The sequence below is a fragment of the Leopardus geoffroyi genome, chromosome C2, assembly GCF_018350155.1.
Source record: "Leopardus geoffroyi isolate Oge1 chromosome C2, O.geoffroyi_Oge1_pat1.0, whole genome shotgun sequence".
Taxonomy (NCBI): Eukaryota; Metazoa; Chordata; class Mammalia; order Carnivora; family Felidae; genus Leopardus; species Leopardus geoffroyi.
The window spans coordinates 78,253,329-78,279,066 of NC_059333.1; the positions used below are offsets into that span (position 1 = coordinate 78,253,329).

The 25,738-nt window shown below is 39.7% G+C and overlaps 2 long non-coding RNA genes across 2 annotated transcripts; one reads left to right on the forward strand and one right to left on the reverse strand.

Annotated features, from left to right (window-relative positions):
- LOC123611093 lies at positions 1-25,334 on the forward strand. Its single transcript, XR_006718428.1, has 3 exons — positions 1-497; positions 11,300-11,411; positions 25,111-25,334. It is a non-coding gene; the product is annotated as an uncharacterized LOC123611093 (long non-coding RNA).
- On the reverse strand, positions 496-4,008 carry LOC123611094. The gene is made up of 3 exons (XR_006718429.1): positions 3,882-4,008; positions 1,379-1,442; positions 496-745 (listed from the first exon to the last, which is right to left on the reverse strand). It is a non-coding gene; the product is annotated as an uncharacterized LOC123611094 (long non-coding RNA).
- Positions 25,335-25,738: the final 404 nt, after the last annotated feature.

Genomic DNA, 25,738 nt, shown 5'->3' on the forward strand with positions numbered 1-25,738 from the left:
TCATTGTAGTTTGCTTACAATCCGAGAATTGAAGCAACTCACTCAAAGTGAGCAGCTAGTGGGCGATTAGGTTTTGTCTTTGAGCCCAGGATTCTGATTCCCTGTGAGGGTGGAAAGTGGAAGCTCGGCTCCAAGGAAAACAGCTGTGCTATTCCCTGGCCCACCTCCCACCTCCACCGACAGGGCCCTGTCCTTGGTCCGTGTTCCACGGAGGCAGGGCAAACATGGCCTCATTACAGAAGGCAGAAATCTGATAAAGCTCCACCTCTGATCATTCAGTAGGTTCTGAGGGAAGACTGTGTTCCTACCCAATGGAATGATCTGAAAACCATTATGATCAGCAGGCTGCTTAGCCGACTGTGGTGTAAGAGATTGGTCTTTTTCCAGTTCCCTCACTTATCTCCAAGACAAGAGGGTTCTGAGGGAAGGTCACTGCTAAACATTTACCTCCCCACCAAGGCCCCAGGGCCCTTTTCCAGACGTGGATCGGACTGCAGGTGAGCCTTGCTTGCACAAGGTGGGTGCCGCTGCTAATTGGGCTGATGTAATTAACTGTCGCGGTTGTGCCCCTGGGAAGCCAGCCACGGTCTCAGCTTGAGCGGCCTCCCTGGGCCAGCCTGCGGCGTGGGCACGCATCTTGCCGGAGCTCTGAATGCAAACAGGTTTAGAGGCGGCTTCAAAAGCGGAGAGCTGGACTACAGCTGGGAGAGGGCCATTTCCCTTGGGGACGCTGGCTTCATGGGACCTAAGGGATCGAGAAATCATTTCATGTTCATCCTGCTTTTAATCAGGGTGGCAGGATATTGGTGCCACTTTTGTCTAAAGATAATCTCTTTTCTAAATAATAATAGAACAAGTACTTGTTTTGGGCTGAAGGAAGATAAGTGAGTTCTGATCTGCCCTGACAGATACAGGAAATAGCTGTGGGCCTCCAGCATTTAACCCAGTCCCCCCCCCCACCCCATCCCCCCACCCCCGCCAACTGCTTCCCTTCAGTCTGGGACCCCGCCCCTGCCTTTCTTCCCTCCCTGGATACCTTAGGAAATAATTTGTAATTTACTGGGGCTCCTGCTCTCCCTCAGGCTGCAAGCCTGTGCTGCAAAACGCCATCCATCTCTGCCACCCGATGAAGCTGGATCTGCTCCTGAGGGCTTTGGAGATAAGTAGCCCTGGTGCTTTAGGTGTGGAAGCCTCCAGAGACCCCAGCCTTTGCACCCTGTGTTCTCTGCTGAGAGGCTCCAGCAACAACAGACCAAAACGCTAGGCTCACACACAAAACCAGGGACGGCAAGTAATGGAAGGAAGTTCACAGGCTATGAAAACCCCACCTTCTGGCCAAGTTACCTGCTGGCTGGGTGATCTTGGAAGAGTTGCTCACCTTCTCTATGAACATCATCTTCCTCGCCTGTGCAACAGTATAAGTGATACTGATCCTTGTAGGGCTGTAGACAGAATAGTGCATGTCAAGTGCATACAGAACACGCTGGATAGTAGTAATTATAATCACCCCCATCATCATCATCACTGTTCCTACACAGAGTTTGGTTTAAAACAACGGTGTTTGGGTATTTTTGTAAATTATATACTTGATGTGTTCTCGGTCTTTTGCTACCAATCCGCAATATGATACAACATGAGGAACGTCCCAGCTAACGCCTGGCCTTTATTACTGAATGGAACTTCTGCCCTGAGAGCCTGTTGCGTTTCACCTTAAACTTGGATATACACCAAGTAGTAGATGGAAAAGTTTTCTCTCTCCCTGGGCCCAGAGCCCAGAGCCCAGGACTAAGCCAACACTGCCAGGCTTGGCCCTCTGCTTCCACATCCTACCCTGGTTCTTCTGCGCCCCCCACCCCACCACTACCCCAACCTCAGAATCAAAGCTCCTCCTAAATAGGATGCAACTTCTAGCCAAAATAAATACTTGGTAAAAGAAAAAAAAATCTCAAGAGATCACAGACCAGCAATGAAAAGAAGAGAATGGGAATCCTCTTCTTTTCCTACGTCTGCCACTTTCCCAGTCTGGAGACCTATGCACTGAAGTTGGGCGTCATTCCTCTGATTGAGAGTGGACATCCTCCTATCTCCTTAACACTTTGCCTATTTCAGGGGGTGTTCCTTTGCAATGATGTCTGGGCATCAGAGGAGAGGGTGTGAGCCCCACAGAATACAGGGGTTCAAGTCATGAGATGTCAGGTCATTTGAATGCAGAAAACTACCTTTAACACTAGAGGTATTAGTGCGGGGCTAATGATGTCATGATCCATTCATTGGCTATTTCCTGGATCAAAATGATAGCCGATACCCTCCTTTCACTGTCTTTTGAGGTACCTCCTGCCTCCTCTTTTTAGATCTAAAAATTTGGGACCAAATGAAAAAAAGACGTGGATCAGGTAAATAATTAATCCATAAAACAACCCCCTAATTCATAGTTTCCCTGGTAACATGTCTAAAGTTAAAGGTGAATTTAGCTTGTGTCTTTGTCCATTGAATATATATGAACTTTCCATCACACTAATATTCAGAATTTGAAGATCAACTTTCCAGGATGCCTGGGTGGCTTAATTGGTGAAGTGTCCAACTTTTGGTATCAGCTCAGGTCATGACCTCACGGTTCATGAGATTAAGCCCTGCATCAGGCTCTGTGCTGATAGCTCAGAGCCTGCTTAGGATTCTCTCTCCCTCTCTCTCTCTGCCCCTCCCTCCCTCCCTCTCTCTCTCTCAAAATAAATAAACATTAAAAAAATAAAAATCAGCTTTCATCTTAGGGCTTTGAGCTAGTACTGACATTGGCTTTGAAATCTCTTATCTTCTTTGGAGAGAAAAACTGAGGATCAAAAGAAATTTTCAGATATAGCCAGTATCACAGTAAATAATCACATGACTTAATCTTTCCATTCTTAAAACTACTCTTCCAGGGACCTTACAGGCTTAGTTCCTCACCCATAAAATGAAGATTATAATTATCCATTTTCTAGGCTATGAAGAAATACGCCAAAAATATCTAAAGTAGAAATCTCTAAATTCAACAGTAGTTTTTTTATTTTACTTTATTTTATTTTATTTTATTTTATTTTATTTTATTTTACTTTAGAGAGAGAGAGAGTAGGGGAAAGGGGCAAAGGGAGAGAGAATCTTAAGCAGGTTCCATGCTCAGTGCAGAGCCTGACTCGAGGCTCAATCCTACAACCCTGGGATCATGACCTGAGCCAAAATCAAGAGTCAGATACTGAAACAACTGGGCCAACTCGGCTTCCATCAGTAGTTATTTTTAAATGGTGGGATTATAAGTAAACTTATTTTTTGTTTTTTTTTTTCATGTTTTGCAGTTTTTAGCACAAAACAACGTATTTTTTTAACTTTATTTATTTTGACAAAGAGAGAGAGAAAGAGAGAGCATGAGCAAGGGAGGTACAGAGAGAGAGAGAGGGAGAGAGAATCATAGGCAGGCTCCTCACTGCCAGTGCAGAGCCTGACTCAAGGCTTGAACTCACCAACCATGAGATCATGACCTGAGCTGAAGTCCAGAGTCAGACACTTAACTGACTGAGCCACCCAGACACTCCAAACAACTTATTAATTTTATGCTAAAGAGATATTAGTTAAACATCATATTTCATAAGGCTGTATAATGCATAAGAGTTGTGCTATAACAATAGTTAGATTATTCAGTTATTACTCAGCTTCTCTACCATTTTATAGATTCTTAGGCCTTGCGGTACCCTTTTCCTGGGGAGTAGTCCCAAGCAAAGAATCTAGGGGACTCAGAGGCTACTCAGTAAGCATAGTGTACCCTTCTAGCCATTTAAAGACAAAGTCATTTAGCCTGCATATCCCTGTACTAATGCAGAATGTAGCCAACAGCTCAGTCATAGACTCACATCACTCTGTTCCATGTTCCTGAGGTTCATTCCTGGCCAAATGAAGAGAGCTCCTGGGTGAGGACACCCAGGGTGGGAAACAGAGCACTGAGTCATTCCATTCTCACCACGTGTTAACTGCGAGGCCTCAGCCCACCCATTAGCCTCAGGCAAAGTCTGTTGGCCACTGTTTCTCCATCTGTGGGCCCCAATGCTGACCAATCGTCCCCTCTGGCACCTTATAAGGGAAAGCTAATTAGAAAACTCACCTTGTAAGAATGCTGCAGAAAGACCTTTCACACGGAGTAGAACCACAGTGCCCAGAGGCATTGTGACTCAGTGGTAGAGCTGACTTCCAACACCCAGGTCTGATCACTCTCCAGCCAAAAAAATAAAGGGAAGATGTATCTGGCAAAGGCCAGGCCAATTCCCACGGGACCAGCCACAAAAATAGTGCACGGGAGTGGCAGGTCCTCAAAGCGCTCAAGAAAGTACTAGTTACATGTACAGTGACAGAAAGAGAAGGGAAGAGATCAATCAGCTCATTTACTCATTTGTTTATTTTATTAGTGTATATTGTCTGCCTCTAATGTATCAAGGGCTGTGTTATTTGTTATGGGGAAAACAGAGATGAATCAGATAGCCCTAGCCCTCAGGTCTAGTTAGAGGGAAAGATAGACCATAAAATAGTAAAATGCCTTACAATTTTAGAAATGAAAATATATACAAAAGTCAAGGAATTACAACATCAGAGGAGGTTTAGGCTGAGAGCAAAAAGGAAAACTTCACATGGGAGTTAAAGCTGAATTGGGTCTTAACAGAATGACTATAAGTTCACCACACACTGAAAAGCATACCAGAAAGACAATGTGCATAAATAGATAGGAACAACAAAGACAGAGTACATGATCCAGCTTTTGAAAGTTACTACTGTTTCCTAAATAGTCTATAGCACTCCATGGCCATCTCATTCTCTAAAATTGTCATGGAAGTTTCTCTGCACCTAAACCCCACCGGAAGAGTGGTATTCGTAAAGTAGTCCAGTGAACTGAGAGAAAGAAAGGGGGGAAAAAGTAGGAATTGAACAATATGAGGTACCCCCCCAAAAAACTCCATCCATATCCTTTCAGTCAAGGCTCTAGAATGCTCTTTCTTCAAGGCTGTCAGAAGCCTAGCCTAAGCTGGCTTTGGGTGATTCTTCCACTCCATCTGCCAACTTAATTATTTGGTAGAGTTTTACACTACGCTGGCTGGGAACCACTCAACAGCCATCTGTGTGTTTGTGTGTTTTTTAATGTTGTTATTCTTTGTGTTTTATCTTTTGTTTTTGTTTTTCTTATTTCCCCACTTACTCTGGCCTTGCGTATGTAAGGAGGTGTAAACTTTCCTGTTTGCCATCTTGGGAGATAGTTAAATGCTTGTCACTACTTTGTCTATATTCCCTCCATTCCATTTCTCTCTCTCCTGAGAATAACCATCATGAGCAGAGTTGTGATCTCTTCTACTCATTCCCCATGCTTCCCTCTTATTTTTTCAGCCTAAAGAGATAAAAAATAATAATAATAAGGTGCAGAAACAACTGCTGAGATGAAAAGGAGCTAGATACTTGGGAGATCACAATGCCCTCCCTTTTCTCTGAGGCAGATATGAGCAGAGAGGTAGAGTCATCATATTAACACATTCTTCTGGGCATGGACCCATTGCTGCCCATGACTCAGTAATGGTGGGGACTCTGAAGTCATCTTCCTAAATGATTACTTTATTGCCTAGAGAAAGTAGAACTTTATAAAGGTCAAAGTAGGCATTGATACTTTTCCAGAATATTCTTCTCCAGTATCTTGGTGCCTTTTCCAAGATCACAAGCTTTGAGGCATAGCCCATGGAGGCCAACATCAACTTTGGTTCTTAGATTAGAACAGGCCCACATACACGTTTATTCACTGTTTTATTTTTTTTAATGTTTATTTATTTTTGGAGAGAGAGAGTGGGGGAGGGACAGAAAGAGAGGGAGACACAGAATCTGAAGCAGGCTCCAGGCTCTAAGCTGTCAGCACAGAGCCCGATGCGGGGCTCGAACCCATGAACTGTGAGATCATGACCTGAGCCAAAGTCGGACGCTTAACTGACTGAGCCCCCCAGGCACCCCTTTGGTGTTTTAAATGAACAGACAGATACCTTGGCTTCCAATTCCTTTCTCTTGTTCTCAGTGACAATAGCATATCCATCTTTCTGAAAACACTATTCTGATAACATTATTTTTCTGTTTCAAAATCTCCATTAGCTTTCTTCTGCCTTTACACTTGGCCTTAGTCAAAAGGCCGAGAAGTGATAGCCTTCTTCTGCCTTTAAGACAAAATCCAAGCTATATAGTCATGCACTTCATGTCCCTAGGTTCTCAGGTAACTCTGCAACTTTGTGTCTCCATATTCCCAGCCACATACCCAACCCACCCAGCCACAATAAAGGCTTGACAATCCTCGACACACGCACCTGCCTGCCTCATGGAGGCTGTGACTCACTGTTCTTTTCTGCTTGAATTGCATTTCCTTTGAATCTCCAAGAAAGAAAAGAAAACAACACAAATTGGGACTGTAAGTGTTGGCTCATCCTCCTTGACTCTCCCTAATTCAACGTAACTGCACTCTCATTCCTAGGACACGAGTAATATTTTACCTGTATTTCCCATTTTATCTGCATTAGAATTTCTCTCTCTCAGTACCATTAAAATTTTCCCCTGTCAGAAGAGAAGTAATTTGGAGGCTGGGACTTTTGTCTGTTTGCTTTAATGCTATATCCCAAGCACCTAGAACAGTATCTGGCAAGTGACGGATGCTCAATCAATAAGTATTGACAGAGCACCTCTGTGATGCTAGATACTGCTAGCTGTCTATGTGTATACCTACACTTTTCCACTGACTGTGTGTTCCATGAAGGCGTGAAGGCCATGGTTTATTCATCTCTGATGTACTTAGCATAAGGCCTAGCACACACTAAGAAGTTGGTAAACATTTGTTCGGCAAATGACATCCTGAATGAAGGCATATCTTTATAACCAGCTAGCTCCACCCATTATCTTTTTAATTCTTAAGTAACTACTTTCTTTCTGCCTCTATTCTTCAGATTTCCGTGACAAGGCTCTTTATTGCCCTTGAATTACAAAAACCAACAATGGACATTTGTCATACCTTTGTTGCTGCAAATACTTATCAGAACTTTACCCATATTGTGAGTATCCCTGTCATTGTTTCCTATAGAGTTCAGAGGAAAGTCAGTGATGAAGTGGGGAGATTGGGAAAGAACTAAATTGAAATGAGTGATGACAAATGTAAAGAAAAATCCCACACTCATTTCCCCTACTAACTTCACTCTCTAATCCTTTTATTTCTGGAGTAGATACATATAATCACTTATAATTTGTGCTATTTGAATAACCTGAATACCTACTGGAAAACTTGCTATTTTATTGTAGAGGATTAGCTTTGAAACAAGGATTTTGCTGATTGGCCCGTTTTTATAATACTCTGAAATTAGGATATTTTTCACATTTATAATAATTCTAAGTTATTGTGACTCATACAATATCAGGTGATGTCCATTAGGACAGAGTCCAGATTTATTCACCTTTGAGTCCCCATTAGCTAACCCAGTTCTAGGCATAGAATGAGGTCTAAATGTACTTAATTATAATATGATAAATCATTCAGTTGGTCAATTGACTGAATGAATATCTATTAATGTATTACTCTACGTCACACATTTTGCTGCATTCTGGAGTAATCCAAGACAAGCATGAGAGTTAATTTCCTGAGTTATTCACAGGCTAGTGGATAAACACATCCACAATGAGTTGCAAACTACTTGAAATAATTTCGTGGTATAGTTACAACTGCAGTTTCAAATTTATGTATCAAAAGGTAGTTAAAATTCATGAACGAAGATGCAAAAAATTTCGAGATAATATCAGCAAATCAAATCATCATACTTTTATCCCCAGTTTGCTGTGAACAGTGCTCTGACAGCATCTGACTAGGATGAATAAGATGGAAAGATTCTGGAGCCAGGGAGATCTAACTGTGTCTATGCAGTAATCTGAGGGAGAGGTAGCGATGATATAATTAAGTTTTTTCCAGGGGGAGTACAGAGGAAAGAATGTGTCTGGGAAATATCATGGAGGAGACATTGTCAAAATTTGGCAACCACTTAAATTAAAAATGCATTTACAGCCTGGAAAACTGTAGGAGCACTAACAGAAGAGCAAGAGGTGAAAAAAGTCAGGGTGGGAGAAGATTTGGGTTAGGCATCCTGAGCGTTGTTTTACGCTTTCATTTACTTATTTATTTTAGTGCTAACAGAAATTCTAGATGTCTACCAGGGAGTTTAAATTGTGGGAGTAGAAATAAGGAGAAATTAAAATACTAAAGACGGGGAATTAGAAGTTACTTGTATATTGCACAAGGGCTGTTATCTTCCTAATAGATGCATATTTGGTCAAAGCTATGAAACTAAGTAAGCATCTCTTTTTAAAAAGTGTAGAAAGAGAAGAATAAAAAGATTAAAGACAAAAGCTTGTGTTAAAAATTACTTTCATGGAGAAAAAACAAAAATAATGTCAGAGAAGAAGAGATTAACAGAGATGATGGAGAATGAGGAGTGTGTCTTAGAAGCAAGGGAAGAAGGAGAAACCCAGACTTGGTGAAGACAGAAGGTATGCATGTCAGTCCATGAAGGTGGGTTTGGAACTATTCAAGGGTGACTGACTTTGATTCTACACCACCCCAGATCTGGATCCTAAAATTTCAATATTATAATCACCCAAATCCAAATAGTTGAAATGATTATCTCAGAGATTGGTCTGGTCATCCTTAAGCAGAACCATCATGCTTAAGAACCATTATCCTGCATGGTAATCTGATGTTTGCATAGTTTTAAAGTATTATTTATGAGCACTTTCATATACATTTTCCCATGTAAATCCTAAAACAGGTGGTTCAGATAGATCTTTTAATCCCCATTTTCTCAGGTGAGAAGATAGGAAGTCAGAAAACTTAAATTAGTAATAACAACAAAGAGTAAGTCACAGATCTTCTGACATTATCCAGAGTTCTTGTTCTACAGGGCACTAACTTCACCTTGCACGAAAGGAGCCATAGGGTTCTGAAGACAAGTGTCATTCTATTTCAGATCCTGACACACCGGGGCCTCTTTAGGAGACAAGATGAAAGGATAATATTCCAAATGGAGAGAGAAACTCCTTGGGCATCTGGATGTCTTGATAGTGATAATAATCAGCTCATTTGGAAAGTTTTATTGTTTAGAAAGTGGCTTCCTCACTTTAGCATGACAGTCAAGGCTCCCAATACCTTACTGAATCAGAATTGCTGGGTCCATTTTACAGATGAGGAAAATGAGACTCAGAGACAGTATGTAAACTACTAACAGTTATGTAGCTGGATTAAGACTATACTCAATGTCAGCTCTTCACATTCCTAGTAAGGGATTAAATTTTAAAAGAATATGGAAAAGAAAGTGGCCATTTTGTGATGCTGCAATGAAAATTAATGGTGGTGGTGGTGGTGATAGAAGGGGTTGGGGATGTTTGCAAGCTTCCAGAACAGCAAGCGTGGTGGATTGTAAAATTGATGCTCTGGTGAGGGTGAACACAAAGGAGGTTGGAGCAATGCTGCAAGTCCTACTGGTCTTTGAAACTCTCAGAAGGCTGACCAAATTCTCCTGCCAGGTCATTCTGGTTGGACACGCTCCTTCAGTCACATGGTACTTCTTTTTAATTTCAAGATAGGGCTGGGGATTATGTGTTGATCTCTATCAGAAACAAACCATTCCCTCCTTTAAACTTAAATGAATCTTTTATGAGGTAAAGGACCTTATCTAGGCTGGTGCCTGAATAATTTAATGGTTTTCTGAACTAATTGTACCCAGAGGCATGTACATTGAATAAATTAAGTGAGATAAGCTATCCTTATCCTCGTGTTGGTAACACATTTCTTCTTACCGCCATCTTCTATTGCTGTCATCATTCTAGAAAAGTGACTCAGTCTCACCTGAAGGGAAATGGAACTGAGCGGTTGGTAAGGCTGATGACATGTGGTTTGTGACTAAGCGTTCCCAGAAATGAAGGGTTGATCTTCTCCCCTGTGGCAATATACAGTATGGCAGCTGTTTTCCTAAGACTCCACTGACTTGGTTGCCAATTTCCTTAATCCAACTTCAGTCAGTACCTAAAACTATGAGAAAAGACAATGAGAAAATGGGCTGTTTGGCAGCTGTGCCCGTGCCCATCATAAAACATCGCTGATTTGTGGTAAGAATGGAGTTGGTCCCACGAATCCAATGAATTGATTTTATAGCAGTAATTTATCAATGCTTGATAATTTCTAATGAATTTGAACCGTGCAAGAAGGTAAAAATGCAAGATTGATCTAATCTACTCTCCTTGATCTTGGCTGCACTTTGAAACCACCTAGGGACTTTTTAAAAATTACTAATGCCTACACGCCAGAAACTGAAAGATTTCCCAGGTTGAAGCAGAGTTTGAGAACTAATTCAATGAATAAGCTTTCATTGTAGGAATTGGTTTTCAAAGCTTTTTCACTTCTATTATCCAATCTCATTGCCATAACTGCTGTGTGCACTGGTCCAGGTAGATGATTCCCTTCATTTTACTGAAGGTATCAAGGTCACACAGCTAGTCTGCAGCCAACATCCTCTTTTTAAGTGGACACCTTATTCTATTTAAGCTAATGCTCTCCCTGAGGTGAATGATGGACAGCAGTTAGACAGTGGTGTCCATGCTTAAAAGGACATGATTATGCGAAAGTTAATCTTTGTGGGTGAACGCTCGAACTCTGAAGCCTTTTTCCTACTTTGTCAAACATTCCGTATTAAAAATAAATCTAGCAGAGAACTGTTTCTAATGACTACCTGCATTAAATCCATCTGGAGATCTTGTTAAAATGCAGATTCTAAACCCAAACCGAAGAGAATCTGATATGGTCAATCAGAGATGGTACATTTGAATCTGCATTTCAGAGCTCTTTAAGGTGATTCTTATACCCATTGAAGCTAGAGAAGCATCGCATAGTGTAATTTTCAAAGTGCTGTCCATCGTCGGATTGGCAATGTAGTGACTTCTTGCACTGAGACTTAGAATATGATTCAGCAATCTGTTAAAGCTTTTCTACCAGTTCTGTTGTAAAGCAAGAACCTACAACACTCCTGAAAGTATGGCAGTTGAGGCATTAGAAATATTCCCCCTAGAATTTCAATATGTCTGAGGATCAGCTACACAAACTTGGTAAAAACCAGAACTGCCTCAAAACCATAAGTCTTTACGTTGATATACAAGTACTGGTTCTGTATAGTCAAGAAATGCTCTATGCTTCTTATGCAAAACCATTATTGGTGTTTTCTATTTAATATAGAACAATACCATAGCAAATCACAAGATAATAGTGAAAAAAAAAACATCTATTGAATTTTATCGTCAGAGGAAGGGAGCCATGTTTCTACCATTAATTATCCATGTGACTTTGGGTAAGTCACTTCTCTGATCTCAGTTTTTCATTTCTAAAGTGGGATTAATTACTATCACACCAATGAAACAAGGTTATTGTAAGTTTCTAACAATATGCTCAGTAGAAAAGGGCATTGTAAATTCATTCTGTACAATTAATTCTGTGCAAATACGATTATTTTATAATAGAGACAGTGGAGTCTTCTTTGGTGGCCTTGGAGAGTTAGAGATTTGCTTCCCAGTGGGTTTTTTTTCCTTTCTCTCTCTCTCTTTCTTTCTTTCTTTTTTTCTTTCTTTCAAGACAGATGTGAATTTTGAGAGAAAATCCTTTTGATACTTTTTAACAATATGGTAGAATCTGGAAAAACATTGGCTATCTATTTAACCTGAGACCAGCATGATATATTTTATTGTAGTTAGTCTTAATTTCTTTACTAACATATAATGAAATATCATATAGTCCCTTGACAGTCATGTTTTCAAAGAATGTTTACAGATATACTCAAGGCGATTAACGGAAAAAAACAGCATACAAATTGTGTATGTAGTATTATGCCGATATTAGAAGATACATGAAATAAAAAATCAAATATTTTTGAGCATCTACCATACAAAATAGCGAAAATTTCTCCCAGTCTTTGTTCATAAACATAACTGTTGTATGAAAAATATTCCATTCTACAATAATACTGCAATTTGACCAACATCTCCTTAGTAACTATTTTGATTACTAGCATTTGTTGTTGCTATAATTTTAGAGTAAGATTTCCAGAAAGATTTTAATACCTCCGAGGATAGATACTGAGTCCTTTGAGCCTACAGCTCACATTAAGTGATAAGCAATGCTATAAAATTAACGTATGTATGTGATATATTATTTGATATTATAAAATTATAAAGTTATTTTATTCAATAGACTATACATATCTGTAAACACCCTAAGATGATGGAAAGAAAATCATTAGTTAAAAATGTAAGCCACTATGTTGAGATAGTGCCCAGAATTTAAAGAAGTGAGACAAAATGGTCCCAAGAGCATATGGAGAGAAAAGGACCCTCATGTTAACCAAGAAAGTGCAACTGGTAAAATCTAGATCTTAGCTTCTGGTTAGCACTTGTCACATCAATGCTTTAACTGAACTGAATGGACAAAAACTTTGATCAAGCTACTCCAAGCTACTTCTACTTTCATAGAAGATGGTTCTCTTTGAAACTCCTGGAGAAGCATACTTGTCCTTCTGCTTAGGAGCTGTGAGCCTCCCTGGACCAGTCTTGCCACCTAGAGGGAACTTTCTTTGTCAGTATAAGGATGAACTGGAGGGTATTATGCTAAGTGAAGTAAGTCAATCAGAGAAAGACAGGTACCATATATTTTCACTCATATGTGGATCTTAAGAAACTTAACAGAAGACCATGGAGGAAGGGAAGGGGTAAAAAAAAGTTACAGAGAGGGAGGGAGGCAAACCTTAAGAGACTCTTAAATACAAAGAACTAACTGAGGGTTGATGGGGGGGTGGGGGAGAGTGGAAAGGGGGTGATGGGCATGGCGGAGGGCACTTGTTAAGATGAGCACTGGGTGTTGTATGGAAACCAATTTGACACTAAATGATATTAAATAAATTTAAAAAAATAAACAACAGCAACAACAAAATGACAAGTAAGAAAATTGTTATACACCTTTCCTTTCTGTCTGTGGAAGGAGGAGGGAATAACTGAGTTTCTAAATAATTTTGGAGGTAAATTGTGTTCTCTGAAGGGAAGTTTAAAGGAACCTTAATTACCACAGTTTTAAAGTTCAGGTTCAATATATGGTTCTATGAATAAAAACAAATGATTCAGTGAACTTTCCTACACATAAATATTTGCCTATAACTATGATAAGATCCTCTAGTAGATTCTAGGATGTGAAAATTCTAGGTCAAGGGGAATGATCATTTTCAGTCTCCTCGAACATGTTGGTTAGCTGATTTCCTGATTGATTTACATCAGTTTATATTCCCAGTGAAGTAAAGTGTTCATTTGGCTTTAACTACAACAGAAGCTCATTGTTGCCAATTTATATGCAGAAATTTAAAAAAAGGTTTCTTCAAATATTTTATAACCAGTACAGTTTTGTCAGTTTCTCCTTTACCATAAAGTATAAAATTATCTTCTATTTCCATTGGACGCCCTTCATCAAATTAAAGAAATTGTCTTCTATTGCTAATTTGAGAAGAGTCTGTCATGAATGGGTGTGGGATTTGTTGAATGCTACCTCTGAATCTGTTTAAATGATAATCTTTTCTCATTTATTCTGTGTATAATATGAATTATACTGATTAAATATCTTCAACCAAACTTGTATTTCTCGGAAAACCCCTTTTCATATGGCATCTTGGCATTTGTACATATTGTTATATTCCTAGTGTCCTAAGATGAAAATTTAAATTATGATGTACAGCCTTTCTTCTTTTTTAGTGCATGCCTTTAAAGCCATTTTTTTTCTTTTGTCAGTGTTAGCTGCGTACAAGTTGTAATATGCTGAATTTTTGTACACCATTAAAGAATTTTGTAATTTACATCATGATTTATTCATTTAGTCCATGAGTTGTGTGAGAAGGACATCAATTAATATAGAACCATATACTATGCAGTATCTTTTCTTAGTGAACATATCCTATATTATAATTTTAATACTTTGAGATATTAAGGTCAAGTTTGTTAATTATATGGTTCAAACCTCTATTTGGACTGACTTTTGTCTGCTTATCTATCAGTTACTGAGAAAAGGTTTTAAATCTTTCACATTGATGGTAGTTTTATAGTTTGTAGTTTGTAGTCTTACTGCTCTTGGGTATAGACAGGTGTATAATTGTTACAATTTTTATGTCTTATTACTTCCAATAATGCTTTTTGCCTTAAAGCCTGATTTGTCTGATAGTAATAGAATAAGATTAGGTAAATTTTGGTTAATATTTGCATACTATATCTTTTTCCACTTTTTATATTTTTAACCTCTCTACATATTTATGTGTAAGGTGTGACTCATAAATTGAATGTGGATCTTTATTTTTATCAGATCTGAAATATGTGGTTTGTTTACAGACAATTTATCACTGATATTTTTAAGTTTAAATCTACCATCTTGCTATTTGTTTTTTTGTTTGCCCCATCTGTTCCTTTTTTTTCTTTTTGCCTGTCGTCTTTCTGATTAATCGTTTTTAAAGTTATCATTTTATTTTCTCCTCCATTAACTTCTGAGTTACAAATTATCTTTCTATTCTTTTAGTGCCTACCCTAGGGATTACAACATGAACTTCTGAATTATTAGTGCCTACTCAAAATTTGTGTTTTGTCCATTTCCAGAAAATGTGAGAAACTGAGGCCACTAACATTCTATTTTCCCCATTAAGCCTTTTTAAATATACATGTCAAGTATTTTAATATATTTTAAACCCCTCCTTATATTACCAGTATTGTTTTATATGATGGTATTCATTTCTACGTACCTACATAGTTACTTTTCCCAGTGTTTTTATTTTCTCTTCTTTACATTTCTCTCTAGGATAATTTCCTTCCTGCACTTGAGTTTATGATTGTTTTCCTTCTGCCCACAGGAGGCCTGTTAGTGTATCTTTTAGTGCATGTCTGCTGCCAGTGAATTTTTGCAGTATTTATTTGAAATTTGTTTTTCTGTTTTTAATGTACTTTTTAAAGGTACTTTCATTGGTGTAAAATTTTAGACTGTTAGTTTGTTTCCAGTACTAATCATTCTCTGGTCTTCTGGCTTTCTTCATTTCCTTTGAAGAGCTACCTTATCAGTTTTTTACTTCTTTGAAAGAAATGTGTCTGTTTGGAAGCTCTTAAAATTTTCTTTCTGATTTTTATTTGTTTTTCTTTAGTTGTTTTCCTCTAATGTGATTGAGGGTGATTGCTTTTTGTACTTATCCTGACTAAAAAAACAGAGCTTTTTGAGTTTGTGGCTAATTCCTTTTGTCAGTTTTGGAAAATCCTTTTTTAATCTGTTTAATTTTTTTAAGAAAATACTTTTTTTAAATGTGATTCACCTGTTGGCAATTTTTTTACAGTGTTTTTTTCCCCCTCTCCCCATTATTTTACCATATTCCTGGACTGACTAGTAATTTTGAATTGATTGCTTGACATTGTGTGTTAAAATTATTGTGTCTCTGTATATATATTTTTTATTCTGAAGGATATTTATTTTCTTTTAGCTCATAGATAGATGTTAGGTAGATTATTTCAAGTCTCTGAGGGATTGTGATAACTTGAGGCTCAATTTCAATCTTTGTGAGGACTGGTCTAATTCCAATTTCCTCTGACTCCTAAGCAAGTCATGTGAGTAATGTAATCCTTAGTTCTCTTTTTCCACTGGTCACCAGGAAGTTCATGTTCACTTAATGTTCAAGTACAATAACTATATTGACCTTGCTCTGTATTTTATTTCTTCTTATAGCAAATATTTCTTGTTTTTAATTTAATTATCTTCTTGTACCTTTATCTAGTATTGTAAAGATTCTCAAATACTTTTTAAGAAAAAATTTTTCATGTTTATTTATTTTTGAGAGAGAGAGAGCATGAGCGGGGAGGGACAGAGAGGGAAACACAGAATCTGAAGCAGGCTCCAGACTCTGAGCTGTCAGCAAAGAGCCCGATGCAGGACTCGAGCTCACAAACTGCGAGATCATGACCTGAGCCGAAGTCGGACACTCAACCGACTGAGCCACACAGGTGCCCCTCAAATATCTTTTAGAATCCATTCATTCATCACTTAGTATCACCTGTCAACATTATTTAGGGCACTAACTGGATTGTAGGTAGGGCCATGCATATGGACTTTTTCTGACTTAAAGAGGCTTGCAGTCTAATAGCAGGTAAATAACGAACAGATGAGTGGAATGCTTGAGAGTAGGAAGACTGGCTAACAGTGCATAAACCATGTGCTATAGGAAAGAAGACAAAGGAATAACACAGTTTGCCTAGAATGATATTGGAGAACACGAAGGTAGTATTTGAGGGAGCAGGTAAAGAACGAGTTAGATTTCCAGGAGAGCACCACTGCTAAGGCAACAACATGAATAAAGGTAGAAGAGGAGAAAAATGTATTTGAGAGAAGAGTCTGGTAAAGAATGAGATGAACATCGTGGAGGGTACTGTTGATTTGAGTCAGCGGGGTCGGGTAAGGCTGGTTGAAACCCTCATTTCTGAGACTCAAGCCAGCGATAGGATCGAGTGTTCTTCTTTGGTGATCTTAAGATTAGTGCCAGTTCTTTAATTACCTCCCAAGAGATGTGTTACTAAATCAAAAACAAGAAATAATCGGTGCCTCCAGCGCTAAGAATAACCAAGGAAAGAGAAACACACCTGCCTTTTTGGTCACCAATACTAATATTTTACTTTCTTGGGTCTTGAGCGGTAAGCTGAAGCCACGAGTTGGAACGGAATGCAGGCTGCTGTCGGGTGATGATTCAAGCTGTTAGATTTGCAAAACTGAATGTGGGTGGTTTTGTTGTGTAATCCTTTGCCTTAATCTTTCTGCCTTTAATGAAGTGCTTTGACTGTCTCTTTATGTGTATGCCTGTTAGATGTAGGACATGCATGGAGTTTCTTAATGGAACTGCATCAAATTTAAAGTCATGATTGAAAAATTGCTTGCCCTAGGTTAAAAAAAAAGTCCTCTTTAGTTATAAAAGAAAATAAAATTAAAAAAGAAAGAAAGAAAAGGAAATACTGATAATCAAAGGCAGGCTATGCCATTGGTATAATTTTATTTGGGAATTTTAAGTCCAGAGAATAAAATAATTTGGTCACATTTGCTTCTCATTTCAAGTGAGTCTCAGAGTGAGAATTTAATGTACTGAACTAGTGCTCACATGCAGTGTTGAAGGGAAATTTGGGATCTGAAGGGGAAAAATTGATTCAAAAGTAATTAAATCACAGACTGAATGTTTTGCTTAACATTTTGAAAAACAAGAAAAGCCAAACATGTTCCCAAGCAGAATGCTGTCAGTTCAACCGTTTCTCAATATTTCAGTCAATATTCTATCAACAAACATTTATTGAGTGTCTACTACATGCCAGGCTTCCTGTTCACCTGCACAGACAGTGATGACCAAATACAGGCATAAACTGCTGATCTTGCTGAGATTAGAGTCTAGGGAGGATCATTAGACAGTGGTCAAATAAGCACACATGTGAAAGAATAATTCCAAATATGAGGAAAATGCTGGAAAGAAAAAAAAAGCACAATCCTACAAAAGCCAGTAACGAAGAGATGGTCCATAAACATCTCTACTGTTTGTGGACATCAGAAGTGGATGGCATACAGGAAACGGTTACCCTGAGCTGCTTGGTGCTATGGATAGAACGAGGGTCAGAGTGAGATTCTTGTTAAGACACTTAGGGCTTTCCCACCACGTCCTGCAAGGGCAGAGGTTCTTAGGAGGTTCCTGAAATTAGGTTTGTCCCTCTTCTCCCCCCTCGACTAGTACCTTCACCAGTCCCCTCTTCTCCTCCACTCTGTCTCCACAAGGCTGTCAGAGAGACATTTCTCACACTCGGCTCCAAGAGGGCCTCACTCCTTCCAGTAGCTTCCGAAGATTCTCCTTTACAGGCTTACATTCCGCTGCTCTCTATTCATAGCGAATTCGAGGGCCTGGCGGACAGGCCCCTCTGTGATCTTAGCGGCCTTCAACCAGCTTCACCAGATTTGCCTTCTGTCACTCTTGTCCACACCCACGCACCCCAAGATCCAGCCTCAGTGTTTGTCGCGGCAACATTCACTTCCCTGAGAGAGGCAGGTTCTGTTTTCTTCTTCTGGGAAGCATTCCCTCCCTTTTTTGCCTGGAAAGTCCCCACTCATTCCATAGTATCTAGGGCAAATGTGACTTCCTTACCAAAGCTTTCTCCCACCTCCTCAGGCAGAGCTAGTCACTTCTTTCCCGGTGCTTCCCAAGCAGACTGCACTAGTTATTCCTTTCATCACATAGTGCTCTATTTGTCTTTGGTTATTTTGTAAATCAGATTATGAATGTTCTGGGGGTGAATACAAGGTCTGATGCAGTTCTAGAATCTCACTTTGGCTCCTTTGGGTAGTTACCTAATACCATGTTTTGTATAATTCTATTTTATTTTATTTATTTTATTTTATTTTGTTTTGTTTTTTTATTTATTTAGAGATAGAGTGCAAGCAGGGGATAGGCAGAGAAAGAGGGAGAGAGAGAGAATCCAATCCCAAGTAGGCTCCACACTGTCAGAGCAGAGCTCCACGTGGGGCTCAAACTCACAAACTGTGAGATGACCTGAGCCGAAATCAAGAGTCAGACGCTTGACCCTCTGAGTCACCCAGGCGCCCCTTAAATAGATTAATATATGATTGTGGAAGGAGAGAAAAAATGAGGGGTCCCTGGTGTCTGTTTCTGTTAGTTTTTAATTTATAACTAAATTATGGCTCATGGTGTATTCTTAATGTCTGCTGGTAGGAATAAAATCAAGAGCTCAGGTGGTTGTTAAAAGTAAATTTTGAGGGTCAAACTAGAGAGCTTTGATGCTTAGGAGGAAGAGTAGCCCTCAGACCATACGGCAACTGTGTAAATTATAACATGCTGTCCTTTTCTCAAGACGCTTTACTTCTACCTGTTGAAGAATTATTATATGTGAGTTTTGTTAGAACAAAGACCTTTTGGGGTGCCTGGGTGACTCAGTTGAGCGCCCAACTCTTGTTTGGGCTCAGGTCATGATCCCAGGATAATGGGATCAAGCCCTGTGCTGAGTGTGGAGTGGAGCCTGCTTAAGATTCTCTCTCCTTCTCTCTTTCTCTTTTTCTCTCTCCCTCCCCGGCTTGTGGTCTTTCTTTCTCTCTCTAAAATAAAAAATAAGAATAAAACATTTTTTTAAAAGCACTTTATTTTTCCCGCTGTCTACAATTGCTGTGAAAAATATACAGGTGTATGATATCTATAGACAAGGATATGAATGCTGTGCCCATGTTCAGTGCTAGATCTGTAGAACTCTAGGCAGTGGGCTTTTGAAAAGATACTATGCTCCGCACTATAAACAACACCAGATTCCTGCTTTAAGAAAAAATAGAAAATTACAAGTTCATCTTCAAATGGACACCAAGGTCATTATCATCATGAACAACAAATGCCTACTGAATATGTAGGCAGTTGTGTCTGCCTTATGGAAGACAAGAAGCTATGCTACGGGATTAATTTCTTCCTCATATGAATGTCTAGATCATACTATGTCTTCTCTGTTTAAAGTTTATCTCCGTCTACTTTGAATTATGTACATGTATAATACATGTATTATTCACACCTTTCTCTCAAGCAGAATCTTCTGGGGGCTTAGTGTCAATATTGGACCTAATTTTAGGCCACAGAGCTATCTTTGGTATTGGATTTATGCACAAGACCAATGTTGGGTAAGAGGAAAAAGTCTAACTTAACGCCCAAATTGATGGGTTAAGTGGAAGATAAATGTGTTGTACTTATTAAAATAATTGTGATAACATAACATTTTATACCCACAATCATTTTTTTTTCCCAGCAGTTCATCCATATGTTCACATACCTACCTAATCAAAACAATAGGTTTTCTAGTCTTGCTGACTTAAGATAGAGAAGTTTCAAGGTAGAATTAGAAATGATGTGTTAGTGTTTTCCTGGATTCGGGTTATAAATCTCTAAGAGTAACTTAGAGATTTTGGACAGGGACAAAATATTTGAAAAACAATAAGATTTGGCTTCCTTCAGACCATAGCAGTTTTCTTCACCAAGAGATCAAGAATATATTCCCATCCAGAGCCTTTTCTCTGACTATGGCTTCTTCCCAGAACACTACTGCTCAGATCTCTCTGGGGCTCAGCCCTTCGACTCATTCAAGTCTCTATTCTATTGTTCTTCTGTGAGAGGCTTTCCCCAATCATACTTAATGAGGTGCAAGAGATGAGAATATAGGCGTTGGTGGGCACTGAAGAAAGGAGCTGTACTTCCTGCTCTAAGAACAGAGCCCTGGGAAAGTAGCAAGACTTCAGTATGAATGCTGTGCATGAGTCTGGTAGGTGGAGCGCTAAACAGCATGAGAAAGGTTACCATGTTTCTAAGCCTGGTATGGAGACAGCTGTGGGTCAGGGGTGGACACTGACATGACAGAAAGAAACCTCTCATAAGTAACTCATGGATGGTTGAGTAAGGGCCAAATGGGATCATGGAATCCTTAGTGAATATCTGACTGGATAGTTGACTGAATGCACCTGAGTACCACACCTTCCCGTCCCCACCACTACAACTTAGACTAAGCACCAGGTAAAGGAAGAACAAAGCCTGAATTTTCTGAGACTGTTCTATACTGGCAAAAGTAGAGCTTGAAGTAGAAATTAAGTCAAAGTTTAATAACAAGAAAGGAAAATAAATTCCTTACACATTTAGGTTTGTGGGCTTAGATTCGTACATTCTACAAAAGGGAAATAAAAAAGTGCAGGTGTGCTGACAGTGGAAAGAGGTGTGAAATTAGCATGACTGAAAAATGATGAGTTTGGTGGGAAAGTCAAGTGATATACGCAGAGGGCTTGGTGTACAAAGACATGTAAAATGTGATCTCATCTTCAAGAAGATCACAGATGGCCTGTAGAGATAAATGTGTTCTTTAGAATATCAGAAGTAATCCAAGGGATTATATGCTAAGTGTAGCCACTGCAGAAATTCAGATGAGGGAATAACTAGTGAAGGTTGGTTGTCAGGAAAGGCCATACAACAGAGGCGTGGGACTTGAAATTGGCCATGAGAGAAGCATAAGACTGAGACAAATAATAGATACAAACAATGATGTGGTAGTAAAACTATGTGTGTTGTGTTTGAGAAACTGGAGAATAGCTATATTATGGCAGGTGTGTTAGAACATAGCTAGCTAAGGCACATTGGAGACATCCATCTGGTCCAGGTGTAGAACACTCAGCTAAAGACTGAACTTCAATCTGTAATCAGTGAGGAGCCATCACAAGTGTCTGGATAGAGGGAATTTCTGTCAAATGGAATGCATCAAAAAATTAATTTCCAACAGTGTGCAATTTTCCTTGTAGCAAACCAAACAGCCTTATTACATAAGATCAAACTAAAGCGGTTGGATAGGAGAGACTATACTCCAAAAAGGCAGAGAAACTAGAGGTACAAGCTGGAAACCAGAAACATAAGAGGAGCTAAACATTAAAGATGCTCTGATGGTGCAGCCTTATCTTGATGTTAGAGATTGTCTATGTAGACTTGCTTTGCAAATATTACACATCATTACTATTATTGTCTGAAACGCAATATAGCAACACACAAATGAATGAGTGACCCATGTTTACATCTATTAGAGTTTAGTTTACTCACTGATCTTGGGGATTGTGTGAGGTCCAGTGCTGTCCCTAGGAAGTGATTTGCATAGATGCTCCTGTGCCCTATGTGGGCATATGGAGAAAAGAGTACCCTTATAGAAATGTAAATCAGGAGAGGGCCTGGGTGGCTCAGTCAGTTAAGCTGCCCACTTCAGCTCAGGTCATGATCTCACGGTTCGTGGGTTCAAGCTCTGCGTCGGGGCTACGTGTTGACAGCTCACAGCCTGGAGCCTGCTCTGGATTCTGTGTCTCCCTCTCTCTCTGCCCCTTCCCTGCTTGTGCTCTGCCTCTCTCTAAAATAAATAAAAATGTAAAAGTATTAAAAAATAATAGAAATGTAACTCAGATTTGTCACTGTCTGTGTCACTGTGACCCTACACTGATTTCTTATTACAGTCAGAATAAATAAAAATCACACTTCTTACCATGGGTTACTTGGCTCTATATGATCTGGCCTGGTCCTTGCCACTGTCTGATTTGATTTCCTAGTACTCCTGGCCTGCTTCACCCCACTGCAGCCACACTGGATTCTTCCTATTTCTTTAACAAGACAACTATATCCCATCCATGGACTTTGCTCTTATTGTGGTCTCTTCCCAAAACACCTGTCCTCAGATCTTTCTTCGTCTCAGCGCTTTGACTCATTCAGGTCCCTGCTCAATTGTTCTTCCCCAAGACATGTTCCTTGACCACGGCATCAAATAATCACCTCCATCTCCCACCCCACCACTCCTCTTTATTTTTGTCTAGCTTCAGTATTTTTTATTGCATTGATTAGTAACTGACACTGTAGTAGTAACTTATTTGTGTGCTTATTATTAATTTCTCTTACTAGAATGTAAGCTCTGTGAGGTCAAAGCCTTTGTCTAATACCTCTGTTAAGTCCTGGCCTGGAAGACGCTCTGACGCCTGTTGGTACTTGTTGTATAAATGAATAAATAAATGAAAAATATATCATTATTGCTATCATCATTCTGTTTTTTTTAAATTCCAATTTCAGTATAGTTACCATATATTGTGATATTAGTTTCAGTTGTATAATATGGCAACTCAACAATTCTATACTATTGCTATCATTCTTAAGAACCAATATTGACTGAGATCTTACCCACGTGCTATGACTGGGTGATTAAATGTTGTACTTGGTTATTCCTCATAACCACTTCCCTCGTCCCTGAATCACTTAGCAGTGAGGTAACTTTTGTAAAGTTACTCAGCTAGCAAAAGGATGAATCAAGAATTAAACCCGGGACTGCCAAGCTCCAGTAGTCTTGTTTTATCATATGCTATATGTGGGAACCACCATGCTGTACAAGTGTATGTGTGCGAGCATTAGTTCAGTGCCTGCAAATTAGTAACTGAAAGCAACTAACTCTCTTGGACAAAAATCTCTAAGTCAAAAGAAAACTTCGGGGAATGTAGCTGGCAGCATGCCATTGGTTTAAGGTCTCGATACCCTAAGCACAATGTTTTGCTGTTGTTGTTTTGTTTTGTTTTGGGCACCCAGAATTACCAATGGTATTTTATTTCATTTATACTTCAAGTTTTTATTTAAATTCTAGTTAGTTAACATATAGCATTATTGTTCGTCGTTTGTTTGCAGACTTAAAAAAATGGCGCTTTTTCTTGGAGCACCAGGGTGGCTCAGGGGGTTAAGCTCCAACTCTTGATTTCAGCTCAGGTTACAATCTCACGGTTTGTGGGTTTGAGCCCCACACTGGGCCCTGCACTGACAGCACGGAGCCTCTTGGGATTCTCTCTCCCCCCATCTCTTTGCCCCTTCCCCGCTTGCACTCTGTCTCTCAAAATAAATAAACTCAAAAAAAGATTCCTATTTTCTTAAATGTATGCCCTGGCCTTTGGAATATTTCACTTCCAACAGCCTGAAACTGTGGCCGTTTTGGGAGTACTACTCTGATTATGGGGCCCTTAATTAAAAAACATGGGTAGCTGGAAGGGCCTGGAAGTTTATATACTCCTTGGATTGCCCTTTACCAGTAACTGATAAGTACAAGATTATGAAACTCAAAATCTATGGCCTCAGGTTGGGACTTCTTTGAGACAACCTAACATTCCAGAGTTCACCTCCAAGTTCAAGCTAAAGCTGCTCTGCCCGAGACTTTGCCTAATACTGCACCCTTGCCTGGTTGGCTTTTTCCCCTTTCCTTTCCTGCTTCTCTCACTCTCTTGCCATTTTCCCTCGGAGCACTTTGTCAACAAATCACTCGTATGTTAAAATTTTTTCGGTTCTGGCTTTGATAGCAGAGAATCTAACCTAAGATAGTGATTCACCCAATTCCCCCCTAGTGCAAATGAGACTACTTTGGCCACACCTAAATTGCCTTTCCCTAGACATCCATACTTTTCTCACCACTCATGTTCTTCCCAAACTTGTAAAGGTGAGATTCTTACTCATTGGAGCCAAATGCTAGGGAAGATCCACTGTAAAGAAATAGCATTTTATAGAAGAATCACCTTGGGCGTGTATAGATCCTAGTTCTTTGCTTCCTGGAGCTCAAGCATAGATTTGACCTAACTCATTTCCTCCCCACGTTCCTGGCTAGTAGACAAGTACAGGGGAGGAAAGAAGGGCTGAGTCACTGAGGCTTAATTCACTTGTCTATTTCTTTGCCCTTAGAGCTTACTTTAATTGAAGAAACATTCAGTGGGATTAACTTTGCTACAAAAAAAGCATTCTGGGTCTCCTTTCAAGGCAGGCCTTTGGCTGTATTAGAACAGCATGAATACTTAAAGCCTTTGAACAATGCAGATATTTTCTAGTTCTGAGTGAACTGTCTTTCCAGTTGGGTCCATAGAACTGACCTTCTCCTGTGTCATCTCTGTGCCTGCAACCGAAATATAGGAGCAGCAGTATATGGATGCAGTGACAGAAGCTAACTTCATCAGATAACTGGGCCAGGCCTTCTCTCTTGCCCAGATAGGGTTCCCAAACATCAAGAAAGTTTAGGAAAGAACAAACTTGCCTCTTTACCATGGAAGACAGGAACACTGAGGAAAGATTGCCCTCATCTAATACCCTGCGTTGTAATTCTCAGGGTCTTGATAGAGTGCCATTGTTTGGCTTAAGCCAAACTGGGGCATGCTTTGCATAAGAAAGTCAGAGAAGCAGTTAGGAATGTTCTTACCATGGAGTGATAGAAAGAGTACTGCAGTGGACATGAAGAAGACCCCTGGTAAGTTGCTCTAGGTTGATCACTGACTGGTTGTGTCACCTTGGGAGATTGACTCAAGTTACCTGGGCAATGGTGTGTCCCTACTGTAGAATGAGGTGGTCTCTACCAGCTCACCATTGTCAGTTTTCTATGATTTTGTCTTTCTTTCAGCGGTATTCAGTGTTAGTACAGACATTGGGTGTTTCCTGTATCGGCTAGCCTTGGTGCAGAAGACTGGTGATTCCTCACGTGGCATTCTCCCCAGGGCATAGAGCTTTCCTGCTCCTTGCCCCGTATCTTGGAAAGTGGAAAGACTGCAAGCTGATCCAAGAGTCACTGAGCAACTGTCCAAATGTTCTGAAGGGTGGCTACCCCACTGGCAATGTTTTTTTAAAGTAAGCTCTACATTGGGGGTGCCTGGGTGACTCACCGTTTGTGGGTTTGAGCCCCATGTTGGGCCCTGTGCTGACAGCTCTGAGCCTGGAGCCCGCTTCAGATTCTGTGTCTCCCTCTCTCTTGGCCTCTCCCTTGCTCAAACTCTGTCTCTCACTCTCTCTCTCAAAAATAAATACACATAAAAAAAAAAGATTTAAAACAGTAAGCTCTTCGTTGAATGTGGGGCTCAAACTCATGACCCCAGGATGAAGAGCCACATGCTCTACTGACTGAGCCAGCCAGGTGCTCTCCCATTAGCAGTTTTTAAATGTTTAAGCTATGGAGCAGCAGGAAAACAGACTTTTTTTAAAATTCTATTATCTTTCAGGGGCAACAGTTTCCTGAAGTAGATGTAGTGGCCTCT